The sequence below is a fragment of the Cavia porcellus genome, unplaced genomic scaffold (genome assembly GCF_034190915.1).
Source record: "Cavia porcellus strain 051 isolate PalLab524CR breed Dunkin Hartley unplaced genomic scaffold, mCavPor4.1 scaffold_29, whole genome shotgun sequence".
In the NCBI taxonomy this organism is placed as follows: Eukaryota; Metazoa; Chordata; class Mammalia; order Rodentia; family Caviidae; genus Cavia; species Cavia porcellus.
The window spans coordinates 18878440-18899515 of NW_026947512.1; positions in this window are offsets into that span (position 1 = coordinate 18878440).

Sequence of the window (21076 nt, forward strand, 5' to 3'; positions counted from 1 at the left end):
GATTACTGGCGTGTTCCATCATCCCTGGTTGCTAACGTTTTTTCTTAATGGAGTTGTTTGCCCCAGGTCAGAGTTGACCTCAGAATGTTTTAACCATCCATCCACTGTTTTTTAGTGGGTGTACTATAGTTGACATCAGATTTCCTGATTCTGTACAGTGCTAGAGATAAATATTGTGTATAGAGTTCAAAGTTCATCAAATCACTAGACAGATACATGCAGGGAAAACATTAGGAGCTACCTAGACTAGTCCATGAGCACAAATATACAGTAGTGACCATCACAGTTACACAATGCTTTGCAGTTTACAGTTTATGTATTGCCTCAGTTTTCATAATTGTGAGACTGACCAGATGTCTGCTGTTTCTCTAACACTGTAGAAAAAAAAAGTTGGGGGCTGGGGATTTAGCTCAGCGGCATAAGCACCTGCCTTGCAAGCAGGCAGTTGTGAGTTCGATCTCCAGTACCGATAAAAAGGAAAAAGACAAAAAAAAAAAAAGTCCAAGTAAGATGAAGTCTAACATGACACCAGTGAGGTTAGTGTGCAGAGCTAGGGTTTAAATCAGGTAGGTGTGCCACCTTTTTCTGTTCTTTGGCATCTTCAGTGACACTGGTCACTGGACCTTGATTTACTTTAAGGGTTTATTGGAAGAGCTGGGGGTGGAGCTTGGTGGTAGAGTGCTTGCCTAACTTCATTGCTATGGGTTCCATCTCAGGCCTGCTAAAGAATGGGGAAAATTTGCTACACTGACCCTTAGGGAGCTATGACCCTTTTCCCCTAACTGTGGTTAGGGATACCTCTTCAAGGGAGAATATCACAGCTAAATGAGGTAGAAATAAATCTTAGGCATGGGGGCTGGGGATTTAGCTCAGTGGCATAAGTGCCTGCCTTGCAAGCAGGTAGTCGTGAGTTCGATCCCCAGTACTGGTAAAAACGAAAAAGACAAAAATAAATAAATAAATCTTAGGCAGACAGGACTGGGCTCTCAAGGGAGTCAGTGCAAAACATAAGAATCCATCAGTACTGTTGCTGGAGATACATCTGAAGATTAAAGTCACAATGGCTAGTTTTGCAGACTTCCCTAAGGGATGAGTTTGAGGTTTCCCCTTGTCTCATAGGGGTGGACCATTCTCCCACTGCCAAGACTACTAAATCCAGAGACAAGGCTAAGACTACAGATTATTGCCCAAGGTTAATGATGTCACCCATGCATCCTTTATTAGATCACTATTATTATACCATTATTAGATCACTATTACCTAAGCGACTATACGTGCAATCTTATTGATCATAATTTTGATCCACATTGTACCTGCCTCATGATTTCGCTCTAAATAACTTCCTTTGAAACAACAAAACATCAGAGATGGGCTCATTGGCAACCAGTTCAGGACCTGTTCTGTCTCTCAGGAGCTATTTCCCATTCCTATTCCCCATTCCTTTTCTCCAATTTTCCTACTCTTAAAAAAAATGGGCAAAAATTGAAACTTTCCAATAAGGTGTGAAGATTTATCATGAAGCCCTTCAACTTACTTGAAAATACGTGTAGTCCCTAGACACACAGGCTTAATGCTTTTATTTTGTTTACATCTCAAAAGTTACTGTATGTAGCAATTGCCCTCTGCCGATAGAGGGCAGTGTTTGTCCAAAGCCGCGCTGGTGGGATGATCCCTCTCCTGTTTAAGACACAGGCCTGTCCCCAGCAACAGCCATACCTGCACCTCTGCCACCCACTTGGGTTAGAGTAGTTCTACCATCAGTGCACCCGCGGAACCCTATGCAGCAGTCTTTCTTCTAGATTTTAAACGAGAAGTAGGATCTCTTGATTGGTGCATATCTGTTCTCTTACTCCCTTCTTAAAATCCTCAGACCTCATCTCGAAGTGTGTGCTGAAAGATTTCAAAACTCAGCTGTGAACTCTTGGTATTGTTTTGAAACAGGTGACGACGGCCTTTTGAAATTGACTTCCAGCGCAGAAACCCCAGCTCTTGCACAAGGAACCCTGGCACATGTTTGCACACAACAAATATTGAGGCTAGGTTTCCATACAGCGCTGGGTTGGGCGCCTTAATCTCAATGGCATGTTTCTCGTTCGCATTCATCATCTTAGCCAAGTGGACAGATACACACTTTGACATGCTTTGGCCAGGTCCCTGAGAGGAAATGGTATTGCTAAGGCGTGCCTACTTTTTCAGTGAGAAAGTCCTGGATAAATATTATTTATCAATGCTGTATTAATCCTGGAGCCAAAGAACAAGAGGGTGCGGCCAGTTTCCATCCCAGTAAAGTAAATAATTACTTTAAAATATGATAACAAAATGTTGGAAATAATGATTTGCCTTGATTTAGCACTAAACCAGCATTCATAAGTGAAGTGTTCAGACATCTAACTTTGAAGAACAGGTAGAACAAAGAAGAGTATGTATATATATTACTATTGGTAATGTTTTAGCTGTTAAATAGCTGTTAAGTAGAACACACCTATGCCAGTATCCCTTTTTTATTCAAATGTGTAAGACCATCCCTTTGGCTGATATGTGATAATGTTTTTTCCATTTTGGGTAAGAACAGCAATCTACCATATAAATTAGAATTATCCTGACTATGTAGGATTGAATTGGACAGGTTAAGTCAGGCTTTGAAGGAGATAGAATGGTATTGATCCCAGGAGAACAATAGCCTGAATTACGGGAACAATTTGGTAGCCCTAGCTAATGATACTGAATGAAGAAATGAATCATATTCACAATGAATGGACTGTGTGTTGAGATACAGCAGTAACAACAACCACAAAATAATTACAAAACACTGATCTTTATCAAAAAGTAAGTAGAGACAGTAACATATTCCCTTTGTGGCTATGCATTAATTCTCTGTAGTTCACTACACTATCCAATAGAATAAAAATACTAAGCACCTAAAAAATATGATTTTACACCCCCCAAAATAAAAAAAGGACCAGGAATTTAGCTCAGCGGCATAAGCTCAGCGGCCTGGCAATGCGAGGTTGTGAGATTGATCCCTGGTACCACCCAAAAACCACAAAAATAATAAAATGATTTTACTTCTAAAGTAGAAAAAATAATGTATAATAAAACTGTTTCTAAGACACTATTATGTCTTTAGGAATCAAGAACTCTCCATTGTTATTCTGTTTAGATTTTAGAATGTAATCTGGTACTTAGTTCATACCTAATGCATGCCATGTCTCAGTTACAAACTCCACAAGCCTTCTGTCTTATCTTTGTCTTCTGACTCTGACCTGGTTTGCTGCTACCTCTCTTCTCTTTCTCTTGCTTTTATGAATGAATGGTTGGCTCCATAGGGTTGGTGAATTTTTTTTGAGGGAAGTATATTGTGTGCACAGGAAGCAGGTCACCCAAGAGATGGGTTGGGAAACCAGCTGCCTGAAGAGAGACAGACAGTTGGCCTATGTACAGGATAAATAATATTTCCTGGTAAACTGGAACAATGCGGAGCTTAGATTCCAAAGCCCTGTTGTAGAGAATGTGAGTGTGACTTCAGGTACAGGACACAGACAGGATCCAGATCAAGAGTGTGGGGATTGTCCTAGACATTGCACAACGGACCTGTCTTGGGCCAAGAGCAAAGCAGGTCACCCCTTCTCTCATCTTGCTTTCCTTCATTCTCTTTCCACACAATCAATCCTATGAAGCAATAAGACCTACTACTTGGATCCTGGGCTACTTACTCTTCTCGAGAAGTTAATACCACTGAGCTGCTGCTGAGGAGCCAGTGCCCCTTTCTGGGAGACAAGACCATACAGGGATGTACCACCAATGCCAGGTAGCGGAAACAGAAGTTTCTAGAACACCTGTTCCTTTACAATTCACTCCTGAATTGACAACCAATAGTCACTGACAATGAAAACTACAGATGGCTGGGGGAGGAACTTGCTAGCAGCTGGGAGGACCTGGGTTCCATCCCTAGTAGCACATGTGCATGCACACAGCACACAGGGGAGCGGGGAACAGAAATCATGAGTGTATTCCAACTCGAAAAATTGGAACTGTGCTGTCATGAACGGTGTTGTCGCTTTCCTCAATAGGAAAGATAGTCTATAGTATTAGCTTGGATCTCAGGATATTAGCATGTAGGATATTTTTACTGTTTAAGGTACTAAGGCATCAAACTGGATTATTCCAGGGAATTTGTGTGAATAGTGTAAGGAGTGCAATGGCTGTTCACACAGCAGGGTTGAGAATTGTGCAGAATACTCACTGTAGCATAAGTAGTTGTTTGTTTTTGCAGTACCGGGGTCTAAACTCAATTTGCCTTTGTGCTGGGCTCTATCCCCAGCCTTTTAAAATTTATTTTGAGACAGAGTCCTGCTAAATTACTAAACTCCCCCAGGCTGGGTTCAAATTAACAATCCTCCTGCCTCAGCCTCCAAAGTACTGGGATTACAGATGTATGTCTCTAATTCGCTTTCCTCCTCTGGGGATTTGCTTTGGAGGAGGTTTGTGACTGGTTTGGATTAAAATGGGAGATCAATGTGCAGGATATTCTGGAGCAAGCCAGATACCCACTTCACCCCCTATACCCCCTTGCCCCCATTTCTCCTTTTCATACAGTGGTGATAAGAGGCTACTGCTTTGCTTCAGAGGGACACTGTGTGAGCAAGTGAGGCTGTGCACAGTGCCTGGAAAACACAGTGCCTGTGTTCTCTGGACACACAGTTTGCTGTTGGTGTTATAGACAACCAGCCCCAAACAAAAAGGGAAAGTTATCCCTAGGCAAGGTATGTTGCAAACAAAAACTTCATTCCGGCAGTAGTGAAATCTGTCTAGCTTTGTCTCTGATACAAAGGAGTTATTTATTAGTAAGAACACTCTTGCAAACAGGTAATCTTTAACCAGCCCAGAGTACTGAGTGGGTTTTTTTTTTGGGGGGGGGGCAACAATAACCCCCAAGTCCACCTAGTTAAAATGCAGTTGATTGGAGCTTGATGGTTTCTTTGGCTTCTAGTAGGAAGAAAGAATCTCATCCAATGGTCTCTAACTGCATTGCTAGTTATGGGACAGATCGTATTTTAAATGAGAAAGAATTCATTTGATCTGACTAGAAATACTTGTCGATAGCATACTTTTGGTATAGGAAATGATCTTATTTTTGTGTCCTTGTTCTATCAAATTTAATACCAGAAAGGAAGCCACAACATTTTTGGATCTACAATCAGAGACACAACCCAAGGCCCAGCTGAATCATTTAACTGATGAAATGTGACACCCTGAATTCTTAGGATACTGAAGTCTCACTAGATTGTTGTGGGGGGCACCTATCACGAGGCTACTAATATTTTGACCGTTAAACCACAGGGGCAAGCTACAAAATGTGTACCACCCTCCTTCCCCCCCAAATCTTCTTCAATGTTTAGGGAAGAAAGATATAATTTCAACAGATAGTGAAGAGGCCCTTAATTTTTTTAAAAATGTGTCTCAGTGGTATAACGGACAGGCTGTATAAATACTGAAAATTTGTTCAGAAGCCTAGTTTTTTACAAGACATTCTTCATCAGATTGTTAAGATCGTTTGTGCTTTGTGGACAGATAAGATAACTCCCCAGAGTTGAAAGTTCCTCTTGTCATGCTATCTTGCTGCAAGAGATAAAGCTGTTCATTTTGGCTCTGGTAAGATGTTCAGTTTTCCCATCTCAGTTACTGTCATTGAGTTCCGTTAATGTGCATGACACATGCTTCCCCTCGTTAGGCATTTTGGACAAGTGTCAGCATTTAGGGCCGTGAGAACAGCATTGTTGGTTCCCTTTAAGCGTATGATATTAACACAGCGAGACCTTGTCTTAAAAAAAAATTTTTTTTAAAGTACGATATAAAAAAGTATGATATTAGCAAAACTTAGCTGGAAACTGGGAGAGCGCTCTTCCCTCAGGCTCCACTTTCGCAGCAATCTTGGAGTCACAGTGCCAGCTTGGTCAGAGTGGGAGGCTCACAGGCAGATGTGGTGCGTTCCGCTCCAAGCCTTTCTTTTTTTCTTTTTTTTCTTTTTTGTCTTTTTCGGTACCAGGGATTGAACTCACGACCGCACACTTGCAAGGAAGGCGCTTATGCCACTGAGCTCAATCCCCAGGCCCTGCTCCAAGCCTTTGACAGGCTGTGTCAGCTCCTGTTTGTGTTCATCAGACTTTCTAAAGAGATTTGTTTTGTGTTTTATTTTTACTATTTTTAAGGCAAAATTTTTAACTGAGATTATACAGCTAGGCATGGTGCCTTGTGCCTGTAATCTAGCACTCTGGAAGGCTGAGATCACAAATATGAGCCCGGTTGGGGACAGTTAGCAACCTAGCAAAACCCTGTCTCAAAACAAAAAAGTGTAAAAAGGCCCTGGGGATGTAGCTCAGTATGAAAGCTTTGGGTTCAATTCCCAGTTACCCCCCCCCCCCCACAAAAAAAAAAAAAAAAGAATCCACATTTTTTCTAATCAGTGAGAAAGAGTAGCTAAAACTAGATGCAGCTGTTACTGAAAAGCGAGGTCTTAAGTAAGGGTCTTGCAATTCTGTATTCTTTGGCTGCCCATAGAAAAGTGCCTGAAGTCAGTGGTCCTCCGTGTGGTCCCTGGGGCCTGGGCCCTCCAGGGCCAGCGTTCCCTGAGTGTGTACTTCTTTGATCCTGCTTAATAAATCTACCTTTGTCTCTGAAAAACAAAACAAACAAACACAAAATGTGCTTCTCGGACTGGTAGCCTCAGACTCAGATGGAAGCTTATTTTAAATTCAAACTCTTGGACGGCACTAGGTCCAGAAACTCTGGGGAGAGGGTCCAGCAGCTTGGGTTAAATGAGTCCCAGTCAATTCTGACACCGGCTGAAGTCTGACAACTGCTGCTGGCTGAAATCGTACCAAAAGATCGGCTGGGCTAAGTCGCTCTGCCTTTCTTCTTATTGGAAGAGGCAGCTTGGCCCTAGTGATGTGATCGGGAAGAGCAGTCCTGGTACCACCCAGCTGGTGGTTTGGTTTAGTGGCACCAACTCAAATCCCAGAGCTGGAGCCTGGTTTGCCATTCCTGGAAGTCATTTTCTTTCCTCTTGGATGTGCTCTGTTAGGATCACCAGATGCAGCTGACTGTTTCTCTTGAGTGGATCCCACTGTCATATCTTTTCTGGCACTCTGCTTTGGAGGTTTTGTCTGGGAGTGTGTGTGTGTGTGTGTGTGTGTGTGTGTGTGTGTTGTGTGTGTGCGTGACTAGGGACTGAACCCAGGACCTTCCCTCTGAGCTATATCCTCAATCCTTTGTTTTTGTTTTTGTTTTGAAGCAGGGTATTACTCTGTAGGTCAGGCACACTTTGAACTTGCTTATGTACCCCAGGCTGTACTCGAATTCACAAAGATCCTCCAGCCTCTCAAGGATTACAAGCGTGCACAACCACACTCGGCTCCAATTTTGGGTTTGTATTTTGAAACAAGGGTTTACAAAATCACTAAACTGCCCAGGCTAGGCTTGAATTTACAGTCTTCATCCCTAGCCTGCCAAATTGCTGGGATTATAGCAATGTACCACCATGCATGATCTACCTCTGCTTTTCTTGCTGTAATTTAAGATTCCTGCCTGCTATTGAACTTCCTACAGATTCAGGCCTTGGTTTGCGTTTTTCTGGAAAGAAAGCTAGACAAACTTGAAAACCACAGAGACTGTGGACTGTGTCAGGAAAGGAAATCCATTTCTCAGCATCTCTGCAAGGGTCATTCAAGGAACCACCTAGCAAGAGGCCTAGCAGTAAAGCTTCTGCCGGGGGCTAGGAAGTAGGGAATGCTGCTTACACTTTGGCAGTGGCCAGACGCAGGTGCTGTGGCCTGGCCCTTCATGCTTGCTGCACACGGAAGTGACTTCCTCTGTCTGTTTTCTCTTGAGGGTGGGATAGTGGCGCAATCTCAGTAAACAAGGGGGAGGGAGGGAAGGAGGACTGGGAATCAGGCAGCCAGAGCAGCTCAGCTCTCCTGTTGCGCCCTGTGCTGTGCATCCCACACCATCTGCCTCAGATGCACCTTTTGATGCTTGTGGGAATGGCCCAGACCAACCCCACCTCCCAGCACCCTTGGCTGCTCCTTCTCCTTGGCTTGGGGCAAGGGGAGGATGTGTGTGGCGGACTGACAACTGGTGCTCAACTTGTGGCACCCAGCTGAACTGAATCATCCTGATGCTGGGTGTGGAGGGATGGCCCGAGGATTGTTGCCAACAGCATAAGAGGGAGAACTGGAGAGGAAGAAGGGAGTGTGGTGCTGCTTCTCCTGTTTTCATTGGTTCTCCTGGAGGAGCCTGTCGAGCTTGTTTCCTGATATGAATTTGGTTGTTGTCTTTGTCAGAGGAGCTCGAGACCTCGTTGTCACTTTGGGGGAGCTCTGGTCCTTATGTTGAGCGTTGCCTCCTAGCTCTGGAGGGAAAGATGGTGTGCTGTTCAGTCTCCTGGAGAAACATGTCACCTTGGCTTCCTGATATGAACTTGGCTGTTCTCATTGTCTGAGGAGCTCAGGACGTTGTTGTCGATGAGGATGGTTGTGGTCCTTCTGATCCCAAGGACTCGGAGACGTGTTCATTGTTTCACCTCAGACAAAATTTCATGATATCAGATGATCTTTTGCTATGGGACAGTCCTGTACATTGATGCTCAGCAGCTTCCTGGCCTCTGTCTGCCAATAATCCCTCCCCCTCATGATGATTATAAAAAGTGTCTCTAGCTGGGTACAGTTACACAGTCCCAGCTACTTAGGAAGATGAGACAGGAAAATCACAAGCTCAATCCCAGCCTGGCTGACTTGGCAACTTAGCAAAACTCCATCACAAAATGCAAACTAAAAAGGGTTGGGAGTGTAATTCAGCAGTAGAGCACCCCTGGGTTCACTCCAGCACCCCCCAACACACACACACACAGGGTTTCTAGGGGTTGCTGAACGTAGGGAACAAAATGGCCTCCAGTTGAAAACTGGGAATCTGATGATTCCCTGTAATTTTCCCCCTAGTAATTTGGTTTTAAGCTTTTTATTCCATGGTCTTACCTTAGAACTAAAGAATCAAGCTGACTTACCTGAAGACGCCTAATCCTCAACCACCACTTCTCTGCCCAGTTTAGAGAGCCCTCAAAAACCCTCTATTTTTCATCTGGACCCCTAAAGCCTAGTGGACAATCTAAGCCTGGAGAAAAGGAGTCACTGTGCTTCTGGGAATCTGACAGACTCACGGCTTGTCTCGGCCTGCCTCCCACTCCTGACTTAACACCATCTCGGGTGTACCCTGGACACCTTGTGTTTCTTCTGTGTGCGGGGCCTGCATGTGTATAATAAGAGCATGTTGGGGAGGAGAAGGTTGATCCCTGCCCTCGTCATGCACTCATCACGAAGGGCCATACCAACACTTCTGTAATAACAGGCAGGTTAACAGAAGAAAACATAGCAAATGTATTTAATCAAAGGTTATGCGACATTGAACTTTCAGATTAAAGACTAGGAAAGCACTCATGTTTATACCAATGTTTGATAAATAATGGACAATCTCATAAAAATGTCATCAGAAAAAAGGTTGCAATCTAACGCTAGTAGTTAGAGTCTGGGGGATGAAGGAGACATCCAGGGCTATCTTTTCAGATTCTTCCTGGCTTTTCGGTGCAGGCCCCCTCTGGAATAGGAATCTTATTCTTTTCGTCTTTTTTTTTTCCCCCCTTTTGTCTTTTTTTTTTTTTTTTTTTTTTTTTTGTCTTTTTCCTTTTTTATTGGTACCAGGGATCGAACTCATGACTGCCTGCTTGCAAGGCAGGTACTTATGCCGCTGAGCTAAATCCCCAGCCCCTCCCCTTTTGTCTTTTAAAAGAGAATCTCACTATTTAGTCTAGCCTGGCCTTGAGTTTACTATGTAGCCCAGGCTAACCTCAAATTTGTAATCCTCCCGCCTCAGCCTCCAAAGGGTTGGAGAGAATTTCTTTCTTTCTTCTTCTTTTTTTTTTTTTTTTTTTTTTTTTTTTTTTTTTTTTTTTTTTTTTTGGTCTTTTTCGTTTTTATTGGTATCTTATGCTGCTAAGCTAAATCCCCAGCCCCTGGAAAGAATTTTGTAATGGCTAGTGCTTACACAGGAAGACAGAAAGAAAACTTTGAATAGTGTAATACTCTATGACTGGCTTTTGGGAAAGGGGATTAGAGCTTCTGTGACCCACCTTGGAGAAGAGGAATTTGAGTTTGTGTAGCTTGCCTTGGGCAAGGGTGAGGGATAAAAGACAGGAGGGCAGAAGGTCAGAGGAAAACCCCTTCTGGAGCCTTTGCTTTGGGGTGATGTTTTCTGAGCCCTAAGGAGAGAAGCAGAGAGGCAGATTATGGAGTGGTTCTGTGCTGAGGGAGATTGGAAACGGGGCTTCTCATTTCTCTGGACCCCTCTCTTGCCATTGTAGCCAAAAGATACATTCTCTCTGGGATCCTCCAATTTCCCCAGGCTAATTACATGCTTCTTTAATGAAAAGAAATCATTTCTCTGCTAAGCTGGGAAACTCAAGTCCCTGGTGCCCCCTAGTTGTGGGTATCACGGGAAGGACAGGAAGGGAAGCAGCTGCTCCTCTTGGTGGGTGGTGCCTCCCCCACCCTCTCAGGGAGTGCCAAGCCAGGCCTGTGTCCCTCAGCCTGCAGACCTGTCACTGGGCACAGCTGGGATATGGATACTTAGATGCTGCACGATTAGGTATTGATTCCAGGGCCCCAGGAAGTTAAGTTGTTTATTCCTAGCCCCTCAGCTGCTGCCTGGGAATGAGAGGGAGTGTGGCTGTCCCCTACTCCTGCTGTGTACAGCTGCTGGGGACCCAGCCTGCTGCTTCAAGCTTGGGGCTGGGGGGCCCCACAGTGGGGAGCAGGCGAGGTTGGCTGGAGTCCCAGGACCAGGCTACAGGAGCCCCTTCCCCACCTCCCTTAGTTAGCACAGTTGCTGGGGTATAGCTATGGAAAAGACTGGCATGTGGGGTGGTAGGTGAGGGGTGTGAGCAGCCGTTAGGGGACAGGAAACAGCTGGGCAGCTGTTTCCCTAAAGAGGTTACTCATGCAGGATTCCAGGATGCAGGCACCTTTCCTCTTTCCACCACTGGGGAGAGAAAGAGGGGGAAAAGAGGGAGGGAGAGTAAACCTCTCTGTGGTTCAGGATCTCTTTCCATCCTGCAGGAGAAGGGGGCTGGCCTGCTGCCAACCAGGACAGAGAGGGGCCAGATGGGACAAAAGCTAGACCCATAATCCTAGGCCACCCTGGAGGGTCTAAGTGCCTTCACCTCCCAATTCTCCTCTAAAAAACTAAAATGCCAACAGTGAGGAGACAGGAGTTGGAGAAATCAGGAAGAAGAGCGAAGGTTAGCTTGAAGTTAGGGTCCTTCACTGACCAGTTAGCAGTTTCTTCCCTAAGGAAGAACAGAACAGTCATTTACTATGTGTCATATTCTTGCATCTAGATAAAGAAACAGAAGAAATAAGGAAATACGGTGGAGATTGTAAGCCCTTGAAACTGGGGAAATTGGTCCTTTACACCTTTGTGTGTATGCGCGCATATGTGTGTGTACATGTGTGCGTATGTGTAAACAGTGCTGGGGCTGGAACCCAGGGTCTCACCGTACTACATAGGTAAGCACTCTACCACTCAGCTACATCTCAACCCAATTTTTTTTTTTGTATCAAGTATCGAACTCATGACCTTGAGCTTGGCAGGCAGGCACTTGTGCCACTGAGCTAAATCCCCAGCTCAACTCAATTTTTAAACCTGAATTTTTATTGAGATCATTGGAGATTCATATGCATTGAAATAATTGGAAATTCCCATGAATTATAAGCAAAAATACTTTCTGGGCCGCAACTCTGCAGCTGCCTAGCAAGTGTGAAGTCCTGAGTTTGATCCCGAGCACTGCAGAAGGTGGGAGGGGAAGAAAGAAAAACTATGACAGAGAGCGCCTTTGTATACTTTGCCCACTTTCCTTCCATGATAACATTCGGCAAAATCACGGTGTACTGTCACAGACAGGATATTGCTACTGATGCAAGCCACCAATCTTACTCAGGCTTTCTGTTTCACTCGTGAGTATGTGTGTGTGCTTATTTATTTATTTATTTATTTTTATCAGTACCGGGGATCGAACTCACGACTGCCTGCTTGCAAGGCAGGAACTTATGCCACTGAGCTAAATCCCCAAGCTGTGTGTGTGTTTAGTTCTACACAGTTCTCAGTCTACATTCTGACTGTTCCAGTACACCCCCCACACTGCCCTTTGGTGCTCAGACCCCTTCCTGTTTCTGTTCTCGTGCCTAATCCCCAGAGATGGCACTTCTGTCTTCCATCTCTAATGCTTTATTTCAAGATGCCATCTAAAAAGATAGTATAGCGTGCAACTATGGGGGACCAGTTTCTTCACAGCATGGTCACCCACAGATCCCCCAAGCAGATGCACGCATCAGGAGTTCGTTCCTTAGTGGTTACCACACACTGCGTGAGCACTTGACGCCAACAGTAATGTGTGCAGAAGCAGCCTTTGCTGTTAGAAGTGTGGGGCAAAGACACGGTTACACGGTGCTGAGGACAACAGAGAGTGACCTCCCACTGAGGATGAGGTGGGGAGCAATGGTCACCATCATGCAGTGTCTACACCACAACAAGGTCCCAGCTTGGTGCTTGCGAACAGAAGGATGCAAAGAGTGGAAGATACAGCCAGGTTCCACTGCCTTGCTCCTGGGAGACCTGGAGCAAATGAATGTTAGGGGTCTCAGAGCTCCACCACTTTGGGGCCTTGGTGTCTGAGGCTGGCACCAGGTCACCAGCCACCATGGCCATGGTGTAGATATGTCCCAGAAGAAATGGGCCTGTAGGCCTTTCTGTTAGTAAACAGTTCACAGCTAGGGGTGGGGTGCATAACTCATGGGTTCAATTCACAGAAGAACCATCAAAATCAATAAGGAAATAGTTTATATACCTAAAAAGTAGTTGATAACTTTATTACTAATAATCTATAGCATGTTAGTACCACAGCCTGTCTTATCATTCAGCTGCTAAGGCACATTTGGAGTGTTTCCAGTTTGGAACTAGACAAACAAGGCTGCTGTGCCCATGCATGGGCAGGCATCCGTGTGAGCAGTGAGGCGCCCTGGGTGTTGGTATCCAGCCCCAGTGGGGGAAAGCAGAGCAATGGAGGATGGTGGTCACTACCACAAACAACAACCCAAAACTGAAGACGGGATTGATCAAAGGACACACAGTCATCATGAGTATGGAGCAGCTGGACCACGGGGGACTCACTTGTACCCAGGGAGTAAACAGCAGGGCTCAATATACAGGTGAAAGAGGGCAGATGCCAGCAGAAACATGGGTGGTGGGAGAAATGACTGCAGAGGGTCAGGGTGCCCACCAAGGGTGAGATCAAACCCAGCCCCACCTGTGAGCTGTGGGTTCTTGAGGAGCCACCAAATTTTGCTGGGAGTCCATTTCTTAATCTGTAATATGCAGGTAGTATCTTTTTCATAAGAATGGTAAGAGAAAAATAGTAAGAAATAAATAAAATATGGGGCTGGGGATTTAGCTCAGCAGCATAAGCACCTGCCTTGCAAGTGCGTGGCCATGAGTTCGATCCCCGGTACCGATAAAAAAAAGAAAGAAAGAAAATAGTACATAAAGCCAGGTGTGCTGATAACACCTGTGATCCCAGCATCCTGGGAGGCTGAGGCAGAAAGATCTCAATTTTAAGCCCAACCTGGCCAACTTAATGACTTAGAGGCTCTGTCTTAAAATAAAAAATAAGAAAAATGTTGGGGATGTAGCTCTGCAAAGCTCAGTGTAGCTGAGTTCAGTCCTCTTTTGTTCCCGGGCCACATACACACAAAACAAAGTATCAAATCTCTGACTTCAGTAGCCCCTGAATAAATGCTGGTTTCCTCCCTAAGTCCTCCTACTAAGGGGAACTGATTTGAGTCACAGACCTTGGGACAGGCGCTTGGTTTAGAAGAAGCCTGAGGAATCCAGGCTCAAGCAGCTCAAGGACCCCCAGAGGGAGGCTGACTGAGCAGGGTGCAGGAGGGACCAGACACAGGCCCCAAACTGAGGGGGACTTGCAAACAGGGCTCAGGCCCAAGGGGTGAAGGGTTCTGCTACCACTCACCTGGGTTCTCTACACACTGCACCTTCTTCCTGGAGGATCAGCTTCCTCTCGCTTTAGTGAAGTTTCATTCTGGACAAGGAACCCTCAACGACTGCTGGGGTACACTGGGCAGGAAGCTTTCCCCACCCAAGCGTGAATGAACCTCCATCAAACCACCTCTCCCTCTACCCCAGACAGCTGAAGTGCCTCTATCACTTTCCAGAAAGTGCCAGGCCCCACACGACCCCCCAGCCCAGAGCTGCCTTTGATCTGACAAAGATGCTTAACCTTTTGATCCCACCATGGGACAGTCTCCAGCTGCAGGCAGGCAGAAAGGGAGAAATAGAGCCTTTTCCTGCCCCATATCAGGACTGAACCGAGGGCCTTCACACTGAGCTATGACCCACCCCTTTTTAATTTTTTTATTCTGAGAGAGGACCTCACTAAATTTCTAAATTGCCCAAGCTGGGCTCAATCTTTGTAATCCTCCTGCCTCAACCTCCCAGAGAGCTGGGATTACAGGAATTCACCACCACAAATAGTTGCACTCTGACTTCTTTTGAACAAGAATCACCTCCCTTTGAGTGTCTCTGGTGTTCCTGGCTCTCATCGCTTCTTCCTGCCTCCAGCACCTCCCCAGCTCCCAAAGTCCTCTAGGTCCCACGAGCCTCTGGATTTCAAAGCCTGTGGTGAAGCCAGACATGGTGGCGCATGCCTTGAATCCCAGTACTCAAGAAGGAGGCTGAGGCAAGAGGATCGTTGTAAATTTGAGGCCCTCTTGGGCTACAAATAGAGTTCAAGGCCAGCCTGAACAGCACTGTGAAACCTTGTCTCAAAAGGATAAAAAATAAATAAAATAAATAGAAAAAGTCAGTGGTGATGGTGCTGAAGGACACCAGCCCTGCCCTCCAGATGCCACATCTGGTACCCTCTCTGCGCTGGGCTGACAGTGTGAGTGAAGACAGGGGGAAAGGAGTCAGGGATCCCCTTGGAGGGTTAGACCAAGCCCGTCACAGAGAGCCCTCCCTGACACATAGCACCTTCTGTGCCAGTCCAGTGATCATGGCACACCTCTGTTCTGTTCCAAATCCTTTCCTTTTTATTGTGGTACTGGGGTGTTGAACCCAGAGCCTTGCATATTCTAGCCAAGTGCTCTGCCACTAAGCTGCATCCCTTTTATTTATTCATCTACTTATCTATTTATTTTTGAGACAAGTTCTCTCTAAGCTAACCCGGGCCAGCATCCAACTTGGGACCCTCCTGCTTCAGCTTCCTCCAGAGTAGCTGGGATGACAGGTGTGCACCGCCACATACACCTTGTCCCAAACCTTATGCCAACCACCACCATCATCCCTGTCCTCATCATTTTCTTGGGTGTATTAATATTTCTCCCTGCCAAACTCGTAACTCCCAAAGTGGTCTTTGAAACTAAATCGCATCCTGTCACGCCTGTCCTTGTCCCTCTCCTCTGAAGTCTTCTGGTTGGGGAAGCCTGAGATTCACATGATTCAGCTGGCTTCTCACCCACTGCACCTGGTCTGGCTTCTCACCCACTGCACCTTTCTGCCTCCCTCTCACTCTGGCCTTCTTGCTCCCCAGTGCTCGCCCACCTTACAGGCTAGTTCTGGCTCCTGTGTCTTCCTCCTGGTCCTCCTGGGCAAGGCCCGCCTGAGTTCCCTGGCCAGCCAGAACACATCTTCTCAGAGGGCGCTCACTCCTGACCCGTGTGATCCCCCTCACCCGTCATCTTGTATGACTTCTGTCACCAGTGGATCTCTGCGATTTCCCAACTGGACTACATATTCGAAGGCAATAGGAGACAGGCATAATGATCTGTGCCTATCTTCCCAGCACTCGGGAGGCTGAGAGAGGAGGGTCACCTTGAGTTCAAAGCCAGCCTGGGCTATGCAGTGAGTACAAGGTCAGCCGAAACTACACAGTGAGACTATGTCTAAAAAAAAATTAATTAAAAAAAAAGGGCTGAGGGTGAGGTTCAGTGGCAGCACAGCCTGGACTTCACCCCCAGTATGACCTATATGCAAAACAACAGGGACCTCAATTGTTCTGTCTTCCTGCGTATGCCTAGCACCTAGAGGGGCTATCCCATACTTTATTTCATTGTGGGTAAGTGAACCCCTCTGCCATCCCAGTGGGACTGGGAAGAGCCCACAGTGTGGGCAGAGCCCTGGCCTCCAAGGCGAGGGAGCCAGGGCTGCATGCCAGCTGCGGCAGATGTTAGCTGTGCAACCCTACGGCTGGCTTAGCTTCTTTCAATTGAATGTTCCTCATCTGCAAAATAAAAGTGTTATGCTTGGCTCCACGAGAGTGTGGTGAGGACCAGCAGCACAAAATAGATATGGAACAAGCACTGGTTTAAAAATAAGCCCCTCTGGTTATCCAGAGTGACAGAGAGCCCGGGTGCTGCACCCACTAATCCTGTCTCCCTTCTTCTCATCAGCTGTAATCGTGCTTTTCATTAAGGAAGTGAGACACAGGCTTCCTGATAGAGGGATAAACAAAACCACCACCCCGTCCCCATCTGGGCTGCTGCTGGTTCTCACATGGTCCATGAGGGAGGAATGCTTTCACATTTTTAAGGAGTTGGAGAAAAATCAAAGGAAGACTGGGCAGGGAGTGTACCTCAGTGACCGAGCACTTGCCTAGCACACATAGGGGCCTGGGCTCCAACCCCTACCCCACAAAAATAGAGCTGTCTTATGTCAGGTCTGGTGGCACACACCTACAGTCCTAGCATTCAGGACGCTGAAGCAGAAGGATAGTCAAGGGTTTGAGGCCAACTTTGGCTACATAATGAGTTCAAAGCCAGCCTGACCTACATAGTAAGACCCTGCTTTAAAAAAAACAAAACAAAACAAAAAAAAAACCTGCTTTATGGCACGTGAAAACTGTATGAAACTCACTGGGCATGGTGGCACATGCCTGTAATCCCAGCCCTGTGTGAGGCTGAGACAGGAGTATCAAAAATTTGAGCTCATGGGGCTGGGGATTTAGCTCAGCGGCATGGGGATTTAGCTCAGCGGCATAAACGCCTGCCTTGCAAGCAGGCAGTCGTGAGTTCGGTTCCCGGTACCGATAAAAAGGAAAAAGAAAAAAAAAAAAAAAAAAAAATTTTTTTGAGCTCAGCTTGGGCAACTTAGTGATTTAGCAAGACCCTATCTTAAAATGTTGAAAATTGGGGCTGGGGATTTAGCTTAGCGGTATAAACGCCTGCCTTGCAAGCAGGCAGTCCCCGGTACCGATAAAAAGGAAAAAGACAAGAAAAATGTTGAAAATTTTAAAAGGGATGAAGGATGTAGCTTCATTAGAAGACCCTGCAGCTGCTCCACATTTTCCTGTGGGCAGCGGTCTGTGAGCCCCCTAGCTGAGCCAGGAGGTTATTCTGGGGAAAACAGGAGAGCCGGTAGTTTCAGAGAGATGGGAAGTCTGCACCTAATGACAGGCTTCTCTCTCCCAGGAGAGTTTATAATCACCTCTGTGTGGCAGAGGCCCGGCCACGGGAGCCTATGACACTAGGCACCAATTGAGCCCCTGCTATGGGACTGGGCGGGGCCGTGTGCGCATGCATGGCCCACATAGGGCTGGGACAGGGTTCGAGGCAAAAGCCATGCTCTGTCCTGGAAAAAGCCACAGTGTTAGGGACGAATGGGACCCTGAAGGCAAGAGGGGATGCTGACTGCCATCCAAGGTGCAGAGGCGAGGAGGCCACTGATGCAGAAGCGAGGCTTTGCAGCAAGCCTGGCATCAGAATATCTCCCCTTTCCCTCGTCCTTTCAAGGTGCAGTCAAGGGAGTCTGGGGTATCTGGAGCCAAAACCTCATCTCTCTCCCTGTGCCCTGTAAGGAAGAAAAGGTCCCTTTCACCAAAGACTTCTCAGGAGCAGGAATAGAACATTGTCCTCTCTCACTGTCCCCTTGGGTCCCCTTCCTGAGAAGTAGCACTAGTCAGGGGACTAGCGGGCAAAGCCAGGCTCCAACACTTACTGCTTCTACACCTGCCTCCTATGATAACAGCTGTCTCCTGCTTGGTGAGGCACCTCTGTGATCCCAGCACTTGGAAGGCTGAGGCAGAAGGATTTTTCTGAGTTCCAGGCCAGCCTAGGCTACATAGTGTGTTTCAGGTCAGCCTGAACTACACAGTGAGAACCTGTCTCAAACAAAACAAAAGAAAACACCTGTCTCCCAAGGTCACAATAAGAAAAGCCTAGGAAGGAACATTCATAGGAATGAGCCATGACTCTGTACCCCTGAGTGTACAAAGCATACCTACCCATGATACAATGGTGGCACTGGCCCCGTGACTTGCAGATAACCTAAGCACAGCATGCCCCGTGCAGGGCCAGGACTGGTATCTGTCATCAAGAGGCTTTGGTGTCCACTCCAGATGTGCATGACAGGAGCCCCACACATCATCATGCCTTCCAGTCATGAGAGACAGGTGATGTTGTCACACAGAGGCTCAGCTCACCCTTGTCAGCCCCCCATATCTGTGGTCTGAGCTCTGAACGCGACCCAGCCTTCCTGTTTCAGCCCTGAGCAGTTGTTAGACTGAGATAGTGGCTTCCTACAAGCTGACTGCTCCAGCTTCACACAGATGGATAGGAATGGGGGGTGTATGGGCTTCAGGTTCGATCCTCAGGAGAGGATGGTGACCCCTGGGGAGCTGAATATGAGGGCTCTAAATTCCAGTCCAGCCCTGCCAACTGTGTGTCCGTGTAACCCTCTATTGTTGCATTCCCGTCTTCCAGAAAACAGATCTCTATGCATCATGGTGGAGCTCAGGCAGCTCACGCACAAAGAGCATCATCACAAACCGAGGACTCCTCAGATGACAGAATGCATGTGGGAGCACTCAGACCAGCAGAATAACGGGGACAGAGGCAGGTGTTGGACCCTAGTGACAGAAGAGGTGGAGAACAGAGGGGAGAAAGGGAATGGAAGGACAGGGGAAGATAATTACTGGGGTTCCATGTGGATTCACTAAGTGTTCTCTGAGTCACCCGCAGCCCAGTCCCATCCTACAGAAGAAGCGACCTGAGACTTCTGAAGCCAAGTTGGGTTGTGTGGGTAGAGTTCATGGCTGGGAAGGCCAGGCTGGCCTGCTGGCTTGAGCCAATCTTGCCGAAGGGTTCTTCAGTACCAGTCCTGAGTGCAGGCAGGAGACTGAAATGGAGCAGAAGAGCCAGCAGTGGTGGAGGAGTGGGAGACAGGAAGTATTTCCAGGGGCCTGACCCAAGAAAGTGCCAGTATCCCAGGGCACAACACAGTTCTGTTCTGCAAATTAGAAGAAGCAGACATGGGCCCATCCCAGGCTACTTGTTCTGTGATGTGAAGACCAGGTCTGAATGCTCAAAGTGGACCTGAGAGGGACTTGGCAATGAATGCATTCTTTCATTAGCTAATTAATGAAAGGAGAAAAGAAAAACAAAACAAGCAAATATACTAGGTGTGGGGAAAAAGAAGAAATGATTGTGGGAAAAAGAATATAAAGAGAAGAAGTCAGGCATGGTGGCACACGCCTGTAACTCTGAGAGGCTGAGGCAGAAGGATTGTAAATTCAAGCCTGGTCTGGGCAATTTTGGTGACTTTTCATCTGCTGGATGGTGCACTGTGCAGAGCAGGTAACAGGTGGGTGGTCTGGCATCTCTTCACATCTCATGAGACAAAGGAGGTGCTTGTAACACCCTGCCCCTCCAATACCTTTTTCCTGGCCCTGGTGCTCAGGAGCAGGGCTCTGCGCCCCCAGAGCTTTCCAGTCTAGGGTGGGAAGCTTCTCAGACATGGGACCCAGGCCACCGCCACTCCTTCTTGGACTCCTGGGGCTGGATTGTGCAAAAGTCATGTGCTATCCTGGGGTGAGAGGTTAGTTCACAATCTAGCTATTCATTAGTAGCTTGCTTATTATCTTGAGTGTTGCATCAAGACCGTGAGAATGGCTTTATAGCCACTTAAATTGGTATCAGCCCTGCTCCGTCCTCAGGCGTACACTCTCAGGTCCACCCAAGAGCATTGCCTCACCCTATTGCCCACATTCACATCACTCCTTCCAAAATGGGAAAGCTGCTCACGTGCCAGGATCCTCCACATCATCGGACCCCCAGATGGGGCCTGCCCTAGGCTACCTCCCACCTGTTACCCCTGGGCTGCACTGCACCAGACTCAGGAGACGGTAGTGATCTTGCTATAGCTTGCCTCTGGGAAGTCCTTCCTGTCCTTTGACTCTCATCCTTCTTCCTACAGGTCTAGTGTTTCCCTCTTATTTGGCTTTCCTTGTCACACTGGTTTGGTAAATACCATGGTGGGAAACCTCAATGGTGGGACCAAAGACTCTTCCTTCTTTTATTCTTTCGAGAGTCTGCCCTCCAGGTGTCAATGGGAGTGAAACCTTGGGGCCTCTCTTTACGTCCTCCTGCCCCTTCTGTGGCACCCCTGTCTGCCCCACTCTAAACATGGGAGTCGCTGCCTACAACCAAATTCAGTCTTCTGGGCTGGGCTGGGTCTGGGCCTGTGGCTGCCTGGACACATGCTAAGGGACCGACTGACTTACTGCAGACAGAAGGCTCCCCATGCTGCAGGGAGAGCCCAGGGCTCTCTGCACACACAGGCCAGGCCACAGCTTTCACTGTCTTCTGTCCTGCCCCCTGGTCAGTTAGTATTTGGTCTCAGCCTTCATCTCCTTCCCTCTGGGAACTGGTAAGAATCCAGCCCGGGGTCTCCAGAAGCTCAGAAGCAGCTTTTACCACCAGCACCCTCTAAATCACAGCTTGAAATTCTCTTTCCAGTTTCAGAAACTAAGCCCAAGGCTTTGCACGTGCCAGGCAAGAGCTCTACTACTGAGCCACACACCCAGCCCTAAAACCCTTGCTCTGATCTAAGCTGTCCCTACCTTGCCCAGCTCCCCTGATTTTATCCCAGTATATCTGATTGCTTTTTACCTTCAAACTTCATAGCC